Genomic DNA, 23197 nt, shown 5'->3' with positions numbered 1-23197 from the left:
TCATAGATTACAATTAACTGACAATTATTTATTACAGAACGTCAGATATCAGTAGATAAGCTCATTTTAATTAAATCATTGCAGTCAGGTGGTTATCCAAAAGTTTTAATAAAATTCACAGTACTAGCATTTGAAATAATACTGAAACTGTAACTACATCTTAAACTCTTTTAAGTCAAAATAACCAATACAATTATCAGATTGCTTTAATGAATTTAGCTTTACATAGTTTTGCTTTAATCTTTGTAAAATATATTCAGTTAATTATGTACCTTTTCATTTCTCATTATTTCCATGTATTCAACCCAGGGTAAAACATTTACTCTTGATGTGATACATATTTTAATTTATTAAACCATAACTCAGTATATTTCTATACATTCATTTTAAAGATTTTAAAGAGTGAATGTATTCTTACTTTAATTGTTTGAAAATATTAATTTTAATGAGATATTTAGAAATATTTTTGCAGTTCTTAATTCATATACATCAGTCATCTTGTCACTAAGTGGAAATTAATTAGTCCAAATCAAAAGTAAAATTCTAAATTGATTGCATATTAAAATGGAGGCTCTGTAATGCTTAAATGTGTTTCCTTACCAGTTGGTTTGCATTTAGAACTGCTATTTCCTTGTCTTTTACAAACGGTATGTATAATTTTCCAACAAGTGCTTATATTATGGTAACAACAGCTGGCAAGCCAATCTCAGCAAGCCATCATTTGTCTGAGGCAGGTCAGCTTGGACTCAGGTTTCAGTGGGGGGAGGTGGAGAACAGGTAGGGTCAGGATAGGTGGGAGGGCTGAAGTGGGCTAGGCTGCCCAGGGGAAGGGTTGAAAAAGCTGGGAACAAAGCAAATCAGTCTTTTCAACGTCTACCCTGGCAGCTTGTATAGCATAGTACACATAGTCAATAATCAGCGACTCCCTTTCTCGTTTGCAGTAGACCCTGTTCCGGTCTCTGGCTCCAAATGCGAAACCTTCTCTGGTTCGAGTGCCATATCATTTATGGGCTTTAAGGGCAGACGAGAAGGGTGGCTAATGTGGAATGCCCTCAGTGGACGGACAAGGGTAAAGTACAATAAATGCATACAGCAATTTTTGCAGACCAGATTATCCAGAGGCTGGAAACAAGTTTGGCCAATTCCACCTTACCAAATCAGGACTTACATTTTGGTAATGAAAGAAAGAGGATGGACTTTTGGAAGGGCAAGAAGCACATTGTCAGCTCTGAATTGGTTTCATTAGGCTTTGGGTCTGAAGGATTTAGCTAACACATTTCAGGTACAGACAATGTTTAAGGGCTGGGGGAAACAAACACCCAAGAGGCCTGATAAAAGGTACCCCATAGGTCCAGTGGTTTTACGTAAACTGTGGCTTGCAGTTTTAAATGTTTGTTTTTCTTCTTATGAGGTAGCATTATTTAGGCTGCCTTTCTGCTGGCTTTTTGTGGGGCATTTAGATGGTCTGAAATTATTCAACCAAACAACAAGAAAGGTCAACGAACAGTTTTACCACTGGCACAGGTACATTTGCTGGGGGAGGACACTTGGGTTTATGTGGCTAAATCCAAAATGGATCAAGAAGGCAAAGGTTAGTGGGTAAGAGTGGTTACCCCAAAGGGTTTAGAATGGGGTCTTGACTAAAGTGCTACTAGAGTACTGCAACTATAGGGATAGGTCAGATGATCCATTCTTTTGTCATCAACAAGGTGGACCTCTGACACAGTATCAGGTGAGAACAGTTTTAAAGGAAGCAATCAAGTTGAGTGGCCTAGACTCAGATAAATATACATTACATTCCTTTCGAATAGGTGCAGCCTCATTTGCACATGCAATGGGAGCTTCATAGACCGACATTATGAAAATGGGCAGGTGGAAGTCCAGTGCTTATAAAGGCTATGTAGGATGTAAATGGCTTTAACTCTTGTCCTTTATATTTCAACTCTCACATCTTTGGATCAGAAATACATCTGGATAGTGGAACATTCTTTCATTCGGAGACTCCATTGCTTTGTCCAGTGCAGGTGAGGCTTCTCCTTCCAAGGAGGAAAACGAGCTTCTTGCAAAGCAATTTGGTTTGGGGTATCAGGAATGCAGTGGCACCATCTCAGGGCAGTACTACAGCAAGCTGCAAGAAGCGATAAATCTCCTACTGCCATTATATTGCATCTAGGAGTAATGATATTTGTCAACATCCATTAAAAGATCTAATTGGTTCGATGGTACAAGAGATATATTGCATGCATGAATGCTGGCCACAACCTATTATCTGCTGGTCAGAAGTGGTACAGAAAAAGAAATGGAGGGGGGCTAGGTCCATTACAGCTGTGGACAGAATGGGAAGGAGAATTAAAAGTTCTATGGATAAGGTGTTAAGGGACAATAGCGGGTTGTACATTCCCCACCCTGGAATTCGGGTCTGGTGGCCAGACAGGTATGATAAGGATGGGGTTCATTTATCTGAAGAAGGTTTGGGGATTTTTTTTAAGGAATTGCAAGCTGGTTTAGCTTTGAAGGGCATCCACTTAGGATAGATTGAGATGTGCTGGTGGACGGGAGAAATATTCCTCCCTTCTGTGGCAGAAGACAGGAAAGGTAAGGGAGGCCAAGGTAAGTGGGGGGGGGGTCACAGGACTCTTCAGCTGGACCTTCCACAAGACAGACAGCCCCAAGGGATTGTTGCTAGGGGACGTACCAGCCTGGCAATGGCTCCTTGGCAGATTGTAAGGCGGCCCAGATGAACTGTGAAATGAAAATTATGTTATGATGTGGGTATGTTGAATCAGAAGGGATGGATATCAACGTGCTGTCTGTTGTCCTGTCAGTTTAGGGGAATGCTATGAAAGAAATAAAATGGCCTCCCTGACATTCCTGCCTTGTGCACATCTCATAATAATTGGCTTCTGTTTGAGTTAATGACAATAAACGCATGGCTGCAGCCATTTAATCCATCTGAGGTCTCTGTGTTTTTTGTATTGAATATGCAGCTTGTGGCAACCCTGACTTGTAAAAGCATGCAACCTCGATACATTTATTGTCAACGGTGCCAGGGAATGATAATGTTCTGAGCTGGTTTTTGGATATGGCAAATAGGTTCATATGGATCATTAAATGAATTATGAACACTAGTTGATATGGATTATTAAATTAATTATGAACACTATGTTAAATGTTTTATGTAAAACAACATCTAAAAGATCATTCTGTTGGCATCAATGGCAAGGTAAGATATTGGTTCACTAAACTTTATTAAAAGCAGGTAGAGCTGTACCAATCTCAGACAAATAGCTCTAACCGTGGTGTATGATTTGAGTTGACCATATATACAACCTACCTGAACTAGGATATTTCCCATATTTTGAAAACAGTAACTAAATTAGACACATTTTAAATTATAAAATAAATACAGATAAATTGATTATTTTCATGTTATCCTATAACATAGTTCATAGTTCATAGATTAGTACTAGGCTAATTACCCTTGTGGGCCATTTCAAGCCTAGCCAATTACCTCATGTGAGAATCAATTTAACCATTATGCCATCCTCTCACCCCATGCACTCATTTTTAATCCTATTGATATGGTGAATTCTTTTAACATATCCAGATGTAATGTGCACTGCAAATAATTTCACTTTGAAATGCATGCAGACATCATGACTCCTGTGTCTAGACACATCAGGGGGTGCCCTGCAGTATGACTAAGGCACCTGTGCAGAAATTCTCACAGTCCGTGGCATGTTAAACACTATCATCTTGTGGAAACAACTGCAACTGGGACAGCTACGGTCAAGACCACACATTCCTGGAACACAGGCAGGGCAAGCACATACAGACAAGGATTCTGAGGGAGAACCTCCAGCTGCAAGGCAGCCAGCCGAAGTAGGCATGCACAATATGCCCTTGCCCTGGCTAAGAGGCAAAGGATAGCAGACAAACTCACCACCTAAGCCTCAAAGTTTAGCATACATACTCACCAGCTATGAGGCAAACAATAGCACACACAGTCATCAGCAAGGGAATACACATAGCCCAGGCACATACAAATGTTAAAAGTGATGCCATCCTATGTACACAAACATTAATTACCCATGTAATGGATGTGTACGAATAGCATCGGACAGACACAGCCCCAAAGGACATAACTCATAACTGCAGTAATGTCATGTTAAGTGTGAAACTTGTATTATACGAGGAAATGTGTAAAAAGATAAATGTAAATGATATACTTACATACTGTTCATCAAAAATGTACTCAATCAGAACTTGTGTGAGGTGTTCACCAATAGCATTTTTGGCTTATAGAAATGATATCTGCAATATACAGCTATGCATTGAATACAATAACATTAGCCACTGCACACAAAACAGTCAACACAACAATTTTGTCAACAGTTTCACAATCTTGTTGTTAGTTTCACAAGAAGATCAATAAGCAGTAATGCAATATCAATGATCTCAATGCATGACTTACAATACTAACTGAAAAAAATCCTTCCAAAATGAGCATGTCCAAAAACATCCCGAATTTCTATATGTAATACATATGCATAAAATCCACATAGTGAGGAGGACTCACTTAGCTTTCTACTCTGTACATCAGACATATATGCAACCCTAAGTCAAACCCAAATGAACAAAGGGCATGGCACAGTCATCATCATTTGCATGTTGGGGTGGGGGACAGGAGGCCAAAGTTGACACCAAAGTAGTGAGTGTGTGTGTAAGTAAGAAACATGAAACATATAAGAAATATCTCAAGATCACTAACAGGAGATGTATACCAATCTACATTAAGGTTTGCTTAGCTTAAATGTGTCAGTTGGTATTGGCAGTTTTTGTGAAATGTGTGTGTGTGTGTGTGTGTGTGTGTGTGTGTGTGTGTGTGTGTGTGTGTGTGTGTGTGTGTGTGTGTGTGTGTGTGTGTGTGTGTGTGTGTGTCTGCTTGAACAAAATCAATAGCACTATGTACATGTTGGACAGGTGTGATCTGTGCATGATGGAGCTATCAGTTCAGTTTGTCACTTCTGGCCATACGACCTGCCTCTGCCAGAATTTGCACTGTCACTTCCATGTCCCCAGTTTGAAGTGGGGGAGCTACCTTGATATGAGCAATGTCTGCTGGATGAGCTCTCTTCATGACTACACCCAGGACTATGACCCCCATCCTCCCATGTGGACACCTCAATCACTGACAGAAAAGTGGAAGTAGTGCCACTACAGGAACAGGATCTGGAATGGCCAAGTTGGCTAACATCAGAGAATGTTGTGGCTCTATGGACACATGGATGCTGACCCTCCCTCAGCAGACATTCCATCACAGACATTGCCCAATACAGTGTCTCACTCTTCCTATCCACATGGTTGAGGCAGTCACTCACATCAGAAGGTACAACGTTTAGGACTCACACTGTCTTTACTGATGCTGTGATGAAACATACCTGTGCTTCCATGATGGTTTTGTGCATATGCCCGGTGGCATGTAATGACACACTAATATCAGGAAAAGGTTAAACAGTAGGTCTCCTATGAGTACCTTTCAATATCCTCCTATGTGGTAACATGCCCACATAATGGAACAACCAACTCTTCAACCAGAGTAACCACACAACCCCAATCAACTGTGTCACCCTCAACCAGTCCAATATCTGATGAATCTGTGGAATGGGTATGCATAGACATACTGACTGTGTCCAAAATAAGGCCATAGGACATGTAAGCCACAACCTCAGTGTCAGACTGAACCTCTGCATCCCCTGACTGTGCTTCTATAACACCACCACCATCATCGCGAGAACCTACCAACAGTCTGACATCAAGTGGTACAAATTCTACACTGCTACTGTTAGGATCACTTGTAATAAACAACAGACACAAGAGTGAGAGAAATAGCAACTGGAACTGATTCAAATAATGTTCTAAACACTGATGTTATAAATTTTCAGATGGTATTTCTGATGTCCCTGGAAAAAGAGAAAGACAGTAGAAAGAAGGCTAATAAGCATCACAATGCACATGACACAAGGACAAGAGAATATCATTCTGCCTATTCTCCCCTTAAGATACATCTTGAACTCAATCGGACTGACCAGTCCCCCCAACACAATCTCTTTTAGATCGTGTCCCTTCTAAGTCACACATCTCAGTGTTTCCAGATGTATCAGAGGTATACAAGTATTAACACATAAAAATGTCTAGAATGGCAGTAAATATCTTACTTATAGCACACCTGGAAGTTCTTCTTGGGACTCCCTAGGCCTATCGCACTTATCAGCACCAACATCAAGGAGTCTATGTGAATGCTATGCGGAGCTGTCAGGTTGTCTGACAGTGGACAGAAACTGCTCAGGTTCAGTGAGTGGTAGTTTGGTAGCAGGACCACTGCCCCTTTGCCATCTGTTCAAATTCTATTGTAGCTGTCCTCCTGCATGCCACACTGTGCCACACCTGATTATTGTTTCGGGCATGGCCTCCCATTGTGTTTATGTCAGCGACCACATGCTGCCATATGCTTTTTCCTGACAGACATATCACCTCTGCCTCTGTCAAGCAGGAAGGATCCAAGACAGTGTAATGCTTCAATGATGACCTCGTTCTCTGCATCTTTGAATGGTGGCTTGCATGGAACAGATGCTCTGAGTGCCATAATTCTGTATGACATGACAAAAAAAAAAGAAAAAAGAAAAAAATACATTTATAGCACATATAGAAATTACTTTCTTCAAATAAAATCTATGCACTTATCCTCAACACAAAACAGTTGAACAGACATGCTCATTTCAGACTGCACATAAACTAAGGGAGTCCCCCCAACCCCACCCCCACAAAAAATAAAAAAAAATATATAAAAAATTGTAATGCATCAGCATTACAGTCATTCTGTTAACATTTCTGCAAGAATGGCATCAGTTGTGTAAGTGAATACTGGATGGCAGTACTATCAATAAATAAGTACACTGAACCCACAGACATTGCCAACATCCTGGCAGACAGGTTCAGTGCAACCCCCCCCCAAATGAGCACATGACTATCCCAACAGAGTGCAGCCTCCCTGACATCACAGATGCACAGGTGAGAGCTGCCCTCTCCAAAGCAAAAAACACAGCATCAATGGGACCGGACGGTGTCCCGGGCTGCATTTTACATGAGCTCCAAGAAGAACTGAACCCTCACTTAAAATCACTGTTCAGTCTCAGCCTTACAACAGGATATATACTCAAAGAATGGCGTACAGCATCAGTGATCCCACTCCATAAAGGTGGTGCCACAAAGGACCCCAGAAACTATCGCCCTATAAGCCTAACTAGCTTGGTCTGCAAAGCTATGGAGCGTATCATCATGGAACTCATAAACAAAGACATTGGGAACCTCCAAACACTGGATCCTACCCAATTTGGCTTTGTTAAGGGCAGATCTTGCCTCTTGAACCTGGTCAATTTCTTTGAAACATTCACCAAGGCCATAGACGAAGGGAAGGTAGTCCACACAGCCTACTTTGACCTTGCAAAAGCCTTCGACACAATACCCCACTCGGACATCATAAATAAGCTCACCAGCTTAAATATCATCCCCTATGTCACAAGATGGGTTGCAAACTGGCTTAGGGATAGAACACACATGGTCAGAATTGCAGGTGCCATGTCAGACTCTAAACCAGTTACAAGTGGCGTCCCACAAGGCTCAGTCCTGGGACCTCTCTTGTTCTGTATATATTTCTCTGCGGTCCAGGCTAACACAGGAGGACTATGGCTGACAAAGTTTGCAGATGACTGCAAACTGGGGACCATAATCGACTCACCGGCAGACACAAGCATCCTCCAAAAAGGTCTCACAGAGATGGATAACTGGTGCCAGAGCCATGGCCTAAAGCTAAATGCCAAAAAGTGCATAGTCATCCCCTTTGGGAAAAACAAAGTGCCCACAAATTACCACATAGGTGGTAATCCATTAAGTACGGAAGAAGTAATTAGGGATTTGGGGACCCAAGTAGATTGCAATCTCTCCTTTGACAATCACATTGCCAAAGTGGTTAGAAAGACATTCTATATAGCCCACCTTATCACGAAGGGGTTCATATCTAGATCAAGAGTGGTCATTGTGCCCCTCTATTCATCACTCATCAGGCCCATAATTGAATACAATGCCCTATTTGGGATGTACCTTATCCAACACCTGCTACAACTAGAAAGACCCCAAAAGTACCTCACTAAGAGGATCAAGGGACTCAAACAGATGCCCTACTCATTTAGGCTAAAGAAACTCCAGCTCTACTAAGTTGCTTACCGCCTACTCAGAGGCGAACTGTGCCTGACGTATAAAGCCATGTCCAACACAGAATTAATGGACATGCTCCAGCTCAAGAAATCCAAATCCATCAGAACTACATGCTCCAGTGACTTAAACCTCAGCACAGAAATAAATAGAACATGTTGGAGGAACAGATTCATATCCCAGAGGCTCCCCTCACTCTGGAACAAAATCCCAATCCATGTCAGACAGAGCCCCTCAATGACCCTCTTCAAGAAGAATATTGACGTTTGGATGGGAGATCGTAAATTTACCCCTAGGATCTCTTCTGTGTCACTGCTAGACAGAGGCTCAGTAAACTAACCTTAAATGGGCTACCTTCTGTGACCTACTATACAGAGGCACAGTCAACGAATCTAAGAAGGGTGGCGAAAGCCAAACACACTCTGGCTAGGCTTATAAATGCCCTAGGTCAGATAGCCTAGTATCAACCTATGAAGTAAAAATTTAAAGTTGAAATGGCAGAACTATTTTCTTTGATCTCTTCACTGTTTTGGAGGTTGCCATGGAACATCTGAGAAGCATAAACCTCTGTTAACTACACAATAACAACCCTTCAAAGTTGATAATAAACACAATACACCTGTCTGCAGTAATTGGTGAAATTCCAAGAGCAAATGAGTGCTCAATACTGAGATGTAGTAATACCATTCATTAACAAAATTTGAAAGCACAGCAAGAACTGGCATATCTGCAGTATACCAATAGTAAATGCAAAAAAATGCATACAGAAAAAAATATTGCGTATTGATATACATTCCAAATATTCCAAACCATACTATCACTAGCTAAACAACACAACCCCCCTCCCCTCCAACCCACACCTTCAACTAGTAATCTCCCCACTGCCTTCTCTTTTTCTCCTGTACCTACCTCCAACATAAAAAAACTCTTAACTAAACTTAAACCCACCAAATTAGCAGCAGACAACCTCCCAAGTGAATATCTACAAATTGCAGCTGATGCTCTGGCCTACCCAGTATCCATCTTGATTAACCGATCTCTGTCAGAAAGTTACGTTCCCACATTGTGGAAAGTCTCACATATAATTCCTCCACAAAGGCAGACCCTCTGCAGAACTAACCAATTACCACCCCATAGCTATTCTCTCTCCACTCTCCAAAATACTAGAGAGATGCATACACTCTCAGGTCTCACACTACCTCCTTACTAACAACCTCCTTTCCAGTACTCAGCATGGTTTTCGACCAAACCATAGCACCACCACTGCCTTACTCTCCTTTACTAACACTATCCTTCAGCATAAAAACAATGGCTATCTCTCCTCTGCTACTTTCCTAGACCTATCTAAAGCATTTGACATGGTCCCACACAAACAACTTATCTCTGTTCTCAATAACCTATCCTTCTCACAATCAGTCACCAACTGGTTTCAGAGTTACCTGTCTGACCGCCAACAATCCGTTGTATGGCAGAATGACATATCTCCCCAACTACCTGTCTCCATAGGAGTTCCCCAAGGATCCATCCTTGGACCCCTACTCTTCTCTGTTTACACCAATAATCTAGCCTCTGCCACCAAACATGGCACACTCATCCAATACACAGATGACTCAACCATCATCTGCTCAGCCCAGTCCCTACCCAAACTGCAAAAAGTCACACAGGAAGCCTTTTCCTCTGTTGAAACATGGTTATCTGATGCCCAATTAATACTCAACCCAAACAAAACTAAACTACTCATCTTCCAACCCACCAAACATACTCAAAACAACTCTCACTTTAACATCACAGCAAAAGACAACACCACTATATACCCAACTGAACACACCAAATTGCTAGGAGTGGAAATAGACAATAAACTAAAATTTGACATTCACATATCCATGACCATAAAAAAGTCCACAAAAAACTAGGAGCATTATACAGAAATAAACAATTTCTCACCAAAGCAGCAAAGATTTCAATAGCAAATTTCCACCTTATCTCCACCCTACTTTATGCCTCTCCAGTATATACCAACCTAAGGCAATGTGATCTAAACAAGCTAGAGACCTGCTACAACAAAATCGCCAAATTCGCCACAGGGCATCCTACCGTAGTCACCACTGTCTCTCACTTGCTGAACTGGGCTGGCTTGAACTCCCTCACCTCCTTCAATGGTATCAACTCTCACTCACCCACAAACTAGTAAACCATCCACTAAATGTCCCATCCCTCCAGAATCTACTCCAACCTTATCACACCACCAGACCACTAAGATCCAGCAACAAAAATCACTTGCAGATCACTAAAGCCAATAACTCTGCTGGTGAAGCACTATTCTCTTGCGCCATAGCCAAATTATGGAACTCACTCCCACCCACAATTACCTCCGTACCATCTTGCACCAACTTCAAAACTTTATTAAAAGCGCACCTAAAAACATGCTGGCTATGCCCTTGCAACTCCCACTCTAATATCATCCACCCCATCCAACTACTACCTTTCTTTCACCTCCACTAACTACCTTGATGATAGCAAGCTCAGATGCTCATAAGCCTAGTACTTATTATACAGCAGGAACTTCTCATTGTTACATTTGTTAATGCCTGTTATATACTTCACTGATAAAGATTCTAGTTGTCTACATGTACTATGTTCTTCATCTGTAAATATGTTGTAAGTAATTTCTGTGTTAAATTGTTAATCGCTATGTAATCCAATGTAACTACTGTCTGTTTATTTTACTGTGGAGCTTTTCTCCTCGGGCCTCCGCTGAAAATGGACCCATGTCCAGTCGGACACTCCCGGTCAACAAATTTAAATAAATAAATAAATAAATAAATAAATGTAAGCAGTTTATGAATAGGACACACTTACCTTATGAAATAATGCAGTAATTTGTAGAAAAATCACCTCCATATAAATACCAGTAATGGTCTGTCTCTATCAAATTAGTTTCCCCTCCTTCCATATCCATAGCTACACCATTACTTTTATAAAGTGTAAATTCATCTCTCTGATCACTGCGAAGATACAAATGAGGTGTTAATTCATTAGCATTCCTGAATACCAAAAATCTCACTTGGTGTAGGGGTGGTAAGTATCTTGTAAGTAGCTACACAACTGAATGCACATGCCCTAGGACTGCAGGGAGGAACAATGGCAATTGTTACCTGCTAAGGACTTACAAACATTAATGATTACTCTGACTACAGCAACAGGCAAAACTTAAGAGACTTCCCTCTGATGTGTGTGTATCATGTAGAATAGATTTACTAAATGGAAGCACCTTGAGAGATATGAGAACAACATTAACAACATTGACTTTGGAGTGTTTAAGTACCATTTTTTTTTTGTTTTTCTTGTTGCTTATTGCTATTTCCGCCTAAATGCTTGTTTTCTGGCATTTATTGCTTCTCAGAATGCTCATTTTACACTGAAATTGCATTTATTTGTGCCTGCACTTTAAAATTTGTTTTTGTTATAAATTGTATTTTTAACTGTTACTGACTTTCCACTCAAGTGTGACTACCATTGCTGCAATATAAAAATGTTTTCCATTTGTTTCTACTGTTTTCCTGAAAAAAAAAAAACTAAACAAATCTTGCTATTTTCCTGCCTTACTAAACTAGAAAAGTCCAGTTTCAGATACCTGCTGATACCTGGACTGTGTTTAAACTTCTGTGTTTGGCCATACCTTACTTGGGCAAAAATGAAGTTTCTTTGTTCACCAGTGAGAGTGGGGAGCTCTGAACAGCCTACCTGCCCTTGGAGGAGTGGTTTCTGCCCAGAAACTGTAGTTTTATTGGCCATTTTTGGCTAATTTCTATCCCTTTAATCTTTCTGATATAAAAAACGCATTTGTGCGGTTTTGAGCGGCGAGCAGCACTGGTTAGCTAGGGTTAAACTATTCCCGGCTCCACTGAGTCTGCTCATCAGTTTTTCCCCTTGGAACTAGACAAACCTTCAACTTTAGCACTCAAACTGTTCATTTTACAGCCCAGCACTTGCTTAAAACTCATAACAAGCACTAAATACCCCTAGCACTAGCCCCCCCTTATACTGTCCAGAAGGACAAGGCTCTCTATTCATCCACACCCGTCAATCAGAAAAACAGCTAACTCTACCTATTCAGGCATGTCCAAAGGGCAGTTTCCTGTGTACTCTCCAGTCCAACTGGTGAATCTGGGCATATTGAGGCAATGTTACAGCTGCCTCATGTACACAGACAACCCTCTCCTCCTACCACCAAAGACTAATATATGCAAGAGATGCAATTATTCAGCCAGACTGGAGGCAAAGCTCTCTCAACCCCAGACTGTAACTGACTGTCAAGAGGAGAAGGGTAATACTTGCAACACACCACCAGTCTCACATAGAAATAATAAACCAACACAGGCAAATAACACACATAAATACACAAAAACATACTCGGAGGCTCTAAATAAAAATCTGCAAAAGCAACAGACACCTCCAAAGCAGACATCCAAGCAACCTCCACAACCCATCACCAACCATGAAACACATACTTCACATAATCAGTGTGCCACGCAATCACAACCCTTAAGGCAAAATAACATACCCAACACACTAGTGATAGGTGACTCTATAGTCAGGTACACTGATGTCCCACTAACTAGGCTGGACAAGGAGAAGGTTACAGTTAGCTGCCTGTCAGGCGCCAGGATCCGCAACATAACACAAGCACTCAGGTCACTCCAGAACAAGTATAAATATGACTCTGTCATTGTACATGTTGGTGTGAATGACCTGAGACGTACCTCCCTGGACTACATGAAAAGAGACATGAAAGAGCTCTCTGATCATGTAGCCCAGGCAGCTATGACCCTGACCCTGAGGAGCATCCTACCCTCACCAAGAATGATGCCACAGTATAAAGAAAAAATGATCAACTTCAACAATTGGCTAAGTTTCTGGTGTCATTCAAAGGGGATCCAGTGTCTGTCTGCCTGGGATGACATGCTCGACAAGCCACTTTGCTTCACAAGAGATGGCTTGCACCTGTCACCCATAGACTTTCAAATACTGCAAAGGCTCTTGCCGCCCCCATAGTGTCTTTTTTAAGCAAGGCGCAAAAGACAAACCCACCACCATAAATAGCACAAGTAACCAAAAACTGAGGATAATGCTACTCAACGCCAGAAGTCTAAACCTCAAAATGCACGCACTCAAGTCACTCATCAGTATGGAGAACATTGATATCTGTGCAGTAACAGACACCTGGTTTAAGACTCCAGAGAGCACCCCAGCACTACCAGGCTATAACTCATGCCATACCTTTCAGCTGTAGAACCCGGACCGAAACACAAAAGGCGGGGGTGTATCCATATTCATCAAGGATAGCCACACTTCTAGGTTAGTGGTGCAGCACGATGCATCAGAGATCACCCAAGTGAAACTAACAACGGGCAAAACTGCAATCCTTGCTACAGATCACCCACCATGACCCAGGACCCCCATTCTGCATTTCTGCAGACACTGGGAAATATGAAGGTCCATTCCAAACACCCTAATACTGGGTGATTTCAACTACTCAAACATTAACTGGGACAACTACTCAAGTACTAACTCCCTCGCCCATCGCTTCCTAGAATTTATAAACTCGAATGCCCTGGATCAACTGGTCAACAACCCCACCAGAGGGAACCACATACTGGACCTGGTCATCACCTACATGGGCGACTGGTGTTCCACACCTGACATCAATCCCTCGCTGTTTAGACTTATCACTATGGATATTCACATTCCGCCCCCAACCCCAATCAAGGAAACCACCATAAAAAACTTTTCAAAAGCAAACTTCATGTTGTTTAAGACCGAAATGGAAAGGTTCACAGCCCCCACACCAATGGACAATGCTGTCTAAGCTGCTGAAACCTATATAAAGGCACTCTATGATCATCTGCAGGAATGCATGGATCATGCTTTCCCAAGTAAAACCAAGACTCACCCCTCCAAGAAAAGGAAACCAGTCTGGTGGACCCCTGCCATAAACAGGCTCTACAATAGAAGGAGGAAACTAGTACAGGTAAGAGCAAAATCCCTAGAAGGAAAGACATCCCTGATCAGTATCAGCAAGAAACTATGATCCCTCATTAAATCATCCAAGGCTAGCTTCAAAAGAAAAATTGCCAAGGACTCCAAAGATAACCACAAAGTGTTCTTTAGCTATGTCAAGAACCTAAGTGGAAACTCTCAGATCTGCTCTGAGTTGGTGCAGAATGGCACAAAATACACTGAACCGACTGATATTGCCAACTTTTTGGCAGACAGGTTCAGTGCAAACTTCACACCCCTCTTACCCCCTAAAGGACCCATAACCATATCAGAATAATGTAAGGCCCTGGCAATCACTGACACACAGGTTAAGACAGCTCTATCTAAAGCCAAAAACACAGCCTTAATGGGACCAGACAGTGTCCCAGGCTGTGTCTTACAAGAACTCTCAAATGAATTAACCCCTTACCTAAACCCACTGTTCAAACCCAGCCTCTCTATAGGCTACGTTCCCACAGAGTGGCACACAGCAACAGTTATCCCACTCCATAAAGGTGGCGCCACAATAGACCCCAGGATCTATCGCCCTATAAGCCTAACTAGCCTGGTCTGCAAGGCTATGCAGCACATCATCATGGAACTCATTAACAGAGACATTGGGAACCTCCAAACTTTGGACCCTACCCAGTTTGGCTTTGTTAAGGGCAGATCATGCCTCCTAAACCTGGTGGACGTCTTTGAGACAGTTACCAAGGCACTAGATGAGGGTAAGGAGGTCCACACAGCCTACCTAGACCTCGCAAAGGCTTTCGACACCATTTCTCATTCTGGTATTTCAGCCAAACTCACCAACCTGAACATTAACCCCTACGTCATGAGATGGGTTGCAAATTGGCTCACGGACAAAACCCACATAGCGAGAGTTGCAAACTCTAGGTCCGACTCTAAACCGGTTATAAGTGGCATCCCCCAGGGCTCAGTCATAGGACCCCTCCTGTTCGGTATATACTTCTCAGAGGTACAGGTAAGCACAGGAGGACTTTGGCTGACCAAGTTCGCAGACGACTGCAAACTAAGGGCCATAACTGATTCTCCGGCTGATACAGACACCCTCCAGAAGGGTCTCACTGAGGCAGATACCTGGTGTCAAAATCATGGCCTCAAGCTGAATGCCAAAAAGTGCATTGTCATCTCATTTGGAAAAAACAAAGTACCTGCAAACTACCACATAGGTGGTAGTCCCCTAAATACAGAAAAAAGTAATAAGGGATAAGGGGACCCAAGTAGATAGCAATCTCTCCTTTGATAATCATATTGCCAAGGTGGTTAGAAAATCCTTCTACGTGGCCCACCTAATCTCAAAAGGGTTGTCATCCAGAACAAAGGAGGTTATTGTGCCTCTCTACTCATCACTTATTAGACCCATTAGAGAATACAATGCCCCATTTGGGATGTACATTACAAGACACCTGCAACAGCTGGAAAGACAACAAAAGTACCTCGCCAAGAGGATTACTGACATCAAACAGATGACCTATGCAGCCCGACTAAAGAAACTCCAGGTGTACTCGGTTGCATATCGCTTACTCAGAGGTGATCTCTGCTTGACATACAAGGCCATGTCCAACCCAGAATTAATGGATATGCTCCACCTAAAAAAAAAAAAAATCGCTGAGAGCCACATGCCCTAGGGATATAAACCTTACCACAATGATAAATAGGACATGCTGGGGGGATAGATTCTTGAACTAGTGACTCCCCATGCTTTGGAACAATATTCCAATATACATCAGGTAGAGCCTTTCACTAGCACTGTTCAAGAGAAACCTTGACGGGTGGATGGGAAACAGAAAATTTACCCCGGGGATCACTGCAGTGGCTCTGTTGGACAGAGGCATAGGGAACTAATGGCTCTGCTGGTCAGAGGCACAGGGAACTAATCTAAGGGGGTGGCAAAAGCCAACACACTCTGGCTAGGCTTATAAATGCCCTTGGGCAGATAGCTTAGTACTTACCTGTGAACCTATGAACCTACATACTTTTAATAATAGCAGACTCTCCAGCCTCTGCTTGAAATTCTTCTGTAATGCTAATCAGCTATATTACACATTGAAACAAAGATGCAAAGAAATGCACATGACATTGCATTCCTGTTAGTTAAGGTGAAAGAAGGGGAAGTTGCTTACAAAATAAGGAGAAGAAATAGCTGTCAGTGCTGACAACCATACATTCATATGGTGTGGGCTATTATTAGCCTACATTTGTTGTCAATATCACATTCATCTAGACGTTCAAGCAAATGAGAAAGGAACATTTTCTGATCTTTCTTCTGATGGATCTGTAATATGGGGTCTATGTTAAATCAGCGAATGCTGAAATAGCGAACGCTGATTTATCGACCCTTTAAGAGCTAAAGCTGACAATCCCGAAGACACACAACAGCGATTGTTTTCACCACCTACACCCCCTCTACTTAAATATACCAACTCTGAGATCTGACCACAGTGGAGGAAATGGCAAAGTCCCGAAAACGGCCCAGCGATTTTTTTTTTCCCTGGGAAAAAAAATTGTTGTTCCGTGTCTTTGGGATTGTCAGCTTTCGCTCTTAAAGGGTCAATAAATCAGCGTTCACTATATTAAGAATTCGCTGATTTAATATAGCCCCGTAATATGATAGTCTTCTAAGATAGATCTGTGTGGTATGTACAGTTTCTGGTTACTACTCTAAGCCTTTGTTGGTGGCACAGATGGATAAGAAACACAACTGACGGTGTGTTGTTTTTGCACTGAACTGAGTGTTCAAATTCAGATAGGATGCTGTTTAAGAGTTTTAATACATGATTCCTGAGCATGTGATAGGATTGTAACACAAACACAGAGTAAGGAAACCTTACAATCCTGCATTTTCATTATTATTCCCTGATATTTGCTGCTAGTGACAATTTTTCTCTTTTATTTGTGTTCAATATTTGTGCTCGTTTTGGCAAAGCACATGTTGGACTGGCAGCATTCCATAGTAGTGAACACCAGTCCACTGCCCAAGGTACAAACTGAGAAATTTAATTTAAAATACCATTATTAGTGCATTTTAGAGTGGCTCATGTGCACTCTGTACTCTAAACAGTAGTAAAAGTAGAAATTCTACATGCCATCTAAATATTACTGTAGCTCACAGTATAAACAAATTAATTTAAAGAAACAAGACAGATGATGTAGTGTTTTAATCTGCCTTGCAGATATTTTGATTTTTAACTGGATATGCAAAAACTGTAGAAGAAGAATCATATTTCGTACATGAAAGTCACATGCTAGAACTAATCTAACCCTAGCTAATTACCTCATTCAAGAATCAAACCCTGTAACTTGTACCTGTAATGAAAGAAGCTTAACTGGTATACCCAACTCTCACTTCAAAATGTGTGGTAAGTGTTCCATGTCTTATCAGTATTTCAAGTGAGTTGAGGTTTGCAAAGGTGTTACTGTTGTCTAGTCACCTGTTTTTCTCATTAATAATAATATTAGCAAGGGATGTTGTATCTATACAGTATTATAACTCAAAACGATTAATATGAGAACTGTGGATAGATGTGTTATATGTTGTATAAAGTATCACAATCATACTTTGTCACAGTAGGAAGTATTCCTTCATGGAATACTTTGTCTCCTGACTATTTGTAATTAGTCTGCCAAGCATGATCTGTTGTCATTGTCTGTATTTCCTCTTGCTGACCCATTGACGCTACTGACCCATTGACACTACATGACATGCTGTTGATGTGTAGGCCACATGTCACTGTTGTGCAGTATTTGTAATGAGTTAGTGATCTGCATCTGATGTCTGTGGCACAATCTGTAAAGGCAATGATTTTGGACCCATAACAGAGTTGCTCTGAGGTACAAATCAATACTGTGTAAGGTGAATGCTGAATTTATTACTCAAGATTTATGACTTACTTTAATCACAACTTCATATGCTGTTTTTTTTCTATTTCTTGCCTTCTGCAGTTGCTTGCTACTGAGCAGTGCACAATCAAGCTGACCTGCTTAAGAAAAAAAGTGAAAAAATGTATGTATCTGGACAGCTTTCTGTAGCACAAACAGGCTTAGTTGTGATGTACAGATGTCAGCACTCTGCAGGTCACTGAGTGAGGAACATCCACCCACTGTATAGCTGTCTTTGTGGTGCAAGGGTAAGTGCAAGCGACTTTAATGACCGAAAACAGGTGAGTCAAGGTTCAAATCCACATACTCCTTATTTTTACAAAGGGTGTCAAATGCAATTTCAAACAACATTTCGATAAGGAAGGCAATACTACATACAAACGGCTATCATAAGTAGGTTGCAAGAAATGTCTTAGTAATACTTTGGTAACTACAGTTTTCTAGGTAACATATTTCATTAATTACTTAATTTTGAAACCCATTGGATTGCATGTGTAATTGTTTAAGCATTACTATTATAATAATTACTGAAAAATCCACTAGCATATCTGTGATTGGCACAATAGTTTAGTTAATATCATCATGACTCCTCACATAGCCCAGCTATGTGTTTAGGATACTATGTGTTGTGAAGTATGCATGTCACATGCCCCAACCTGTATTACTCACCTCATGAAAATCTATCAATTTGAAATATATTTATGAACAGCAACACTGCCTCTTAAATGGGAATGTAGTTCCTGGGAGTTCTTAAAGTCACACACATGCAGGCCTATCTGAAGTATATCTCCATTCATACTAAATCCATTTTATCTGTAATGAATATGGCTGAAAGGGCATTCTCCTGTAGCAATGAGAAATAATAACCTGCCTTGAATTTACGCATTCTTTATTCCATAGGTTTGATTTCCATCTTGCAAAACAAACTTTTTGTAGTATGTAACTTCCAATAAATTATGTCCAAAGTCATCCTGTTTAACCTTCCAAACACTAAGGCTTACAATGCAAGGCATTAAGCATGTCAATGTTGACAATTGGAAAAAGTGTGAATAGGTTGAGCATCACCATGGCAATTATCACTGCCATGTATCACACCTTTGTTGCTGCTTGTTGAAATCCCTGCCCCATTGTCTAACAATGAATGCCTTCTGTCGCACAAATGCAGTTGGCATGGTTATGCATTTTTTTTTTCACCAGTTCATACTTAGAGCTGTTGCATGATTTCTGCATACATGGTTGGTGAGGGAGATGATGGTGCTAAATTTAGAGCACAGAGGTGGGATGTTGAGGAGCCCAGAATTTTTATAGCACTTCTCAGGGGGACTATCCTGCATCTCAGTATAAGACTGAGGCTTACAACAGCTTAGGCAAGTCTGTCTCCAGTGTAACTGGCTTCCCATGCAGTTGAGAGAATTGTCACCATCACTATAGTGACCTGGAATGGTGCAAGAAGGACCTCATTAGCTGATGGTAGGATGAGTTTAGAACTGCTGACACCCATCAGTTGTGTAAGTATACTGACCCATCAACATTCAATTATATCGAATGAAGTAGACAGACAAAAATTATGCTTTCATGTCTCAACATTTCATCTCTTTTGTATCGCTGGTTAAGACATTGCATCGAATAGAGAGGTGCACCAAGACAGGTTAAACTGCCTCAGAGAGGCATGAGGTATGTATGCACAAAGTCTTACTGTAAGCCTAATAACTACCATAATTATATGCACTATATCAATACTGAAATAAATAGTTGTATTCATGATATCAAAGCAGTGCAACTGATTAATGGCATAACAGAGAAAGACCTTCCCATCATACCTGCATGTCACAAAGGTATATAGAATGGATAATCATAAATGTGCCTGTAGTGAAATGATATAGTCATGTGACATTACATGGATCTAATTCTCTCTCTTTTTTTTGTTTCACCCCCCCACTCATTTTTTTTATTTAATATGACTTAAAAATGTTCTGTTGTCATACATTTCTGCTTCAAAAAATTACATTCAGCACAGAGAGGTAGACTGACCACTGAGATTGTCCCTTCATCCCTCCACAGGTTGCAGCATTGACACCCAACACTTCAGTGCCCCAAACTGTCAGTGCTGCCTACACAATCCCTGCCTTATCTGCTCCATCTGTGTCTGGTAGCTCAGCTCTGGTTGCTGATGCCCTGGTATCCTCTGGGAGCAACAACAGTAGTCAAAACTCATCTGGCAAGAGCTTTCAGGGTATGGAGGGTATCATGGGGGCCTCAGTGCCTGAAATGGCTGTATATAAAAGATGCTTTGTCATATTTACAAGATGATGCTACTTTGAGCACTGACACAGGAAACTATGAAAGGAGATGGTGATGACAGTTCTGAGGGAGAGGATGAGACACTTACTGTTATCAGGCTTGAAATAGGTGCGCCTCTGATGTCCCCTACCTATCCCCAGTCATGATGTCCCCCAACCGTTTGTGCCCATCACCATCCTTCTGTCTTGAATGTCCTATATTTCTACCCCTGCTTACTCACCTACCCAATCTACCTGACCTTTACATTTCTAAGTCCGTTCCCCAAAATCCTTCTCTCTCTCTGAAAGTAAAAAAAAAAAAAAAAAAAAAAAAAAATGGCACCTGTGCTATCAAATTTTTGACACACTTGATTTGGTACAATTGAGTCTACAACATTATTCTTCTGTTGTCTCCTACCCTTGGTATAATTTCTGTCTGCAGTTCTACATTTATGCTATGAAGAAGTTGATAACTATGCTTCTCTCCCACTACCTTCCTGCAAATTCCTCTATTATTTTCTCTGTGTCATCCCCTCTGCTTGCCCCCCCATTTCACTGCTTTCCTATCAAACCCTTTTCCACACATTAAATCTGTACAGAAACAGAATCACTCACAACACACATGGCCAGAAATGGCCCATAAAAGTCTTCATTTTTTTGTTGTCATCATTTGTGCAGAGTTTGGCATTGTGCACCAATGCCAAGTGACAGTGAATGGTCATTCATGTCCTATAGCAACACATGGGTCAGTTGTAGTTGTTTTCATCACCCACAGTAGTGTGGTTATCCTTGTGCCAATGTACTTAAACATGTTACAGGTGGTAATAGATCTTTTTTCAACATATGCATGCTGATATGTGGTTTCAGTTCCCATCCTTTCCAGTTCTGACAATAACTTATTCAATATTACCTTCTCCATTATTTTCCCACAACAAGAAAGTAGACTTAAATGTCTGTATGATTCTGGGTTTGTCCTACTCCCCTTCTTCTTAAAGACAGGTTTAATAAGTGCATGTCTCCAATCTTATCTTTACATATTGGTATGACCTAGTAAATAACAGATATAATAATATTATAAATTTTTACTGAAATGTTTTCAGGTCATTATTACTTATTTTGTCTTCTCCCAGTGGTTTGTTTGGATCCAGTTTGCATTGCTCTTTTTCAATACAATTTATTTTGATTCCAGTATCTCAGGTTACCGGGATATCACTAGAACAACTTACGACTGTCTTTGTAGAGCTAAATTGTTTTGCATAAGATTTTATAAATATATTTGCGATATGTTGTGTCTAAGAATAGATTTTATAGCCTACACATAGTTTATCAATTTGAATGCCATTACTCCTTCAACATATTATGTATCAATAAAATAGTTTCCTTTGATGATCAATATCTTTATATCAATTTTCTTCAAATTGTTCTTGATGTTGTCTCACACTATGCTTAATTTATTTGTCCAGCTTGTTTATTTCAGTTTTCAAAGCTGCACTTTGACCTATTTTCCATTTCTTATATGTTTTTATCTCTCACCTTAATCAGGGATCTTGTTCTTATGGAAATATATCACCTGATTTTGTATTCCTAGAGCCTGATGTTCTGCATTCAAACAGTTTCTCTTTCACAACTTTTCACATTCCTTCTGCAGTTTTTTCCACCAAAAACATGCTCCAGTTAGTTTTACATAGTGACTGCTTTGTTTCCATATAATGTCTAATTATTCTCGCATGCATTGATGTTATACCTCTATATGTTTCATAGGTTCATAGGTTCATAGGTTCATAGGTTCATACTAGGCTATCTGCCCGAGGGCATTTACAAGCCTAGCCCATCGTTTTGTGGCTTACGCCACCCCTTTAGTATGGGGAACTATACCCATTATTTTGCTGTGCCTCTGTCGAGCAGTGACACTGAGGTAATCCCTGGGGTATATCTGCGATCTCCCATCCATTGGTCAAGATTTCTCTTGAACAAGGTCAGCGAGGTGCTCTGCCTCACATATACCGGGATTTTGTTCCACAGCATAGGGAGTCTTTGGGTGATGAATCTATCCCTCCAGCACGTCCTATTAATAGCCGTGTCAAGGTTTAAGTCTCCGCCCTTGTGGCTCTGATGGATCTAGATTTTTTGAGGTGAAGCATATTCATCAAATCTGGGTTTGACATGGCCTTGTATGTTAGGCAATGGTCACCTCTGAGCAAGCGGTGGCGACTGAATAGAGCTGGAGTTCTTTCAGTCGGGCAGCATAGGACAGATTTTTGAGACCCTTTATCCTTTTGGTGAGGAACTTTTGTGGCCTCTTCAGCTGCTGCAAGTGTCGGGTCAGATACATTCTGAATGGGGCATTGTACTCAATCATTGGTCTGATGAGTGATGAGTAAAGGGAGACTATGACCTCCCTTGATCTAGATGAGAATCCCTTCATGATAAGGTGGGCAATGTAGAAGGTCTTCCTAACTACTTTAGCTACATGGGTGTCGAATGACAGACTACTATCAACCTGGGTCCCCAGGTCCCTGATAACTTCTTCTGTGCTCAGTGGATTGCCACCTATTTGGTAGCTAGGGGTAACCTTGTTTTTCCCGAAGGGTATGACTATGCATTTTTTGGCATTTAACTTTAGGGCGTGGCTCTGGCACCAGTTATCCATTTCTGTGAGACCCTTCTGAAGGATATCTGTGTCAGATGTGTTTTCTACTATGGTG

The sequence above is a fragment of the Protopterus annectens genome, chromosome 6.part0 (genome assembly GCF_019279795.1).
Source record: "Protopterus annectens isolate FY-2018-M chromosome 6.part0, PAN1.0, whole genome shotgun sequence".
NCBI classification, from domain to species: Eukaryota; Metazoa; Chordata; order Ceratodontiformes; family Protopteridae; genus Protopterus; species Protopterus annectens.
The sequence above is the reverse complement of the archived record's forward strand: the minus strand, read 5'-3'. Positions refer to the sequence as shown.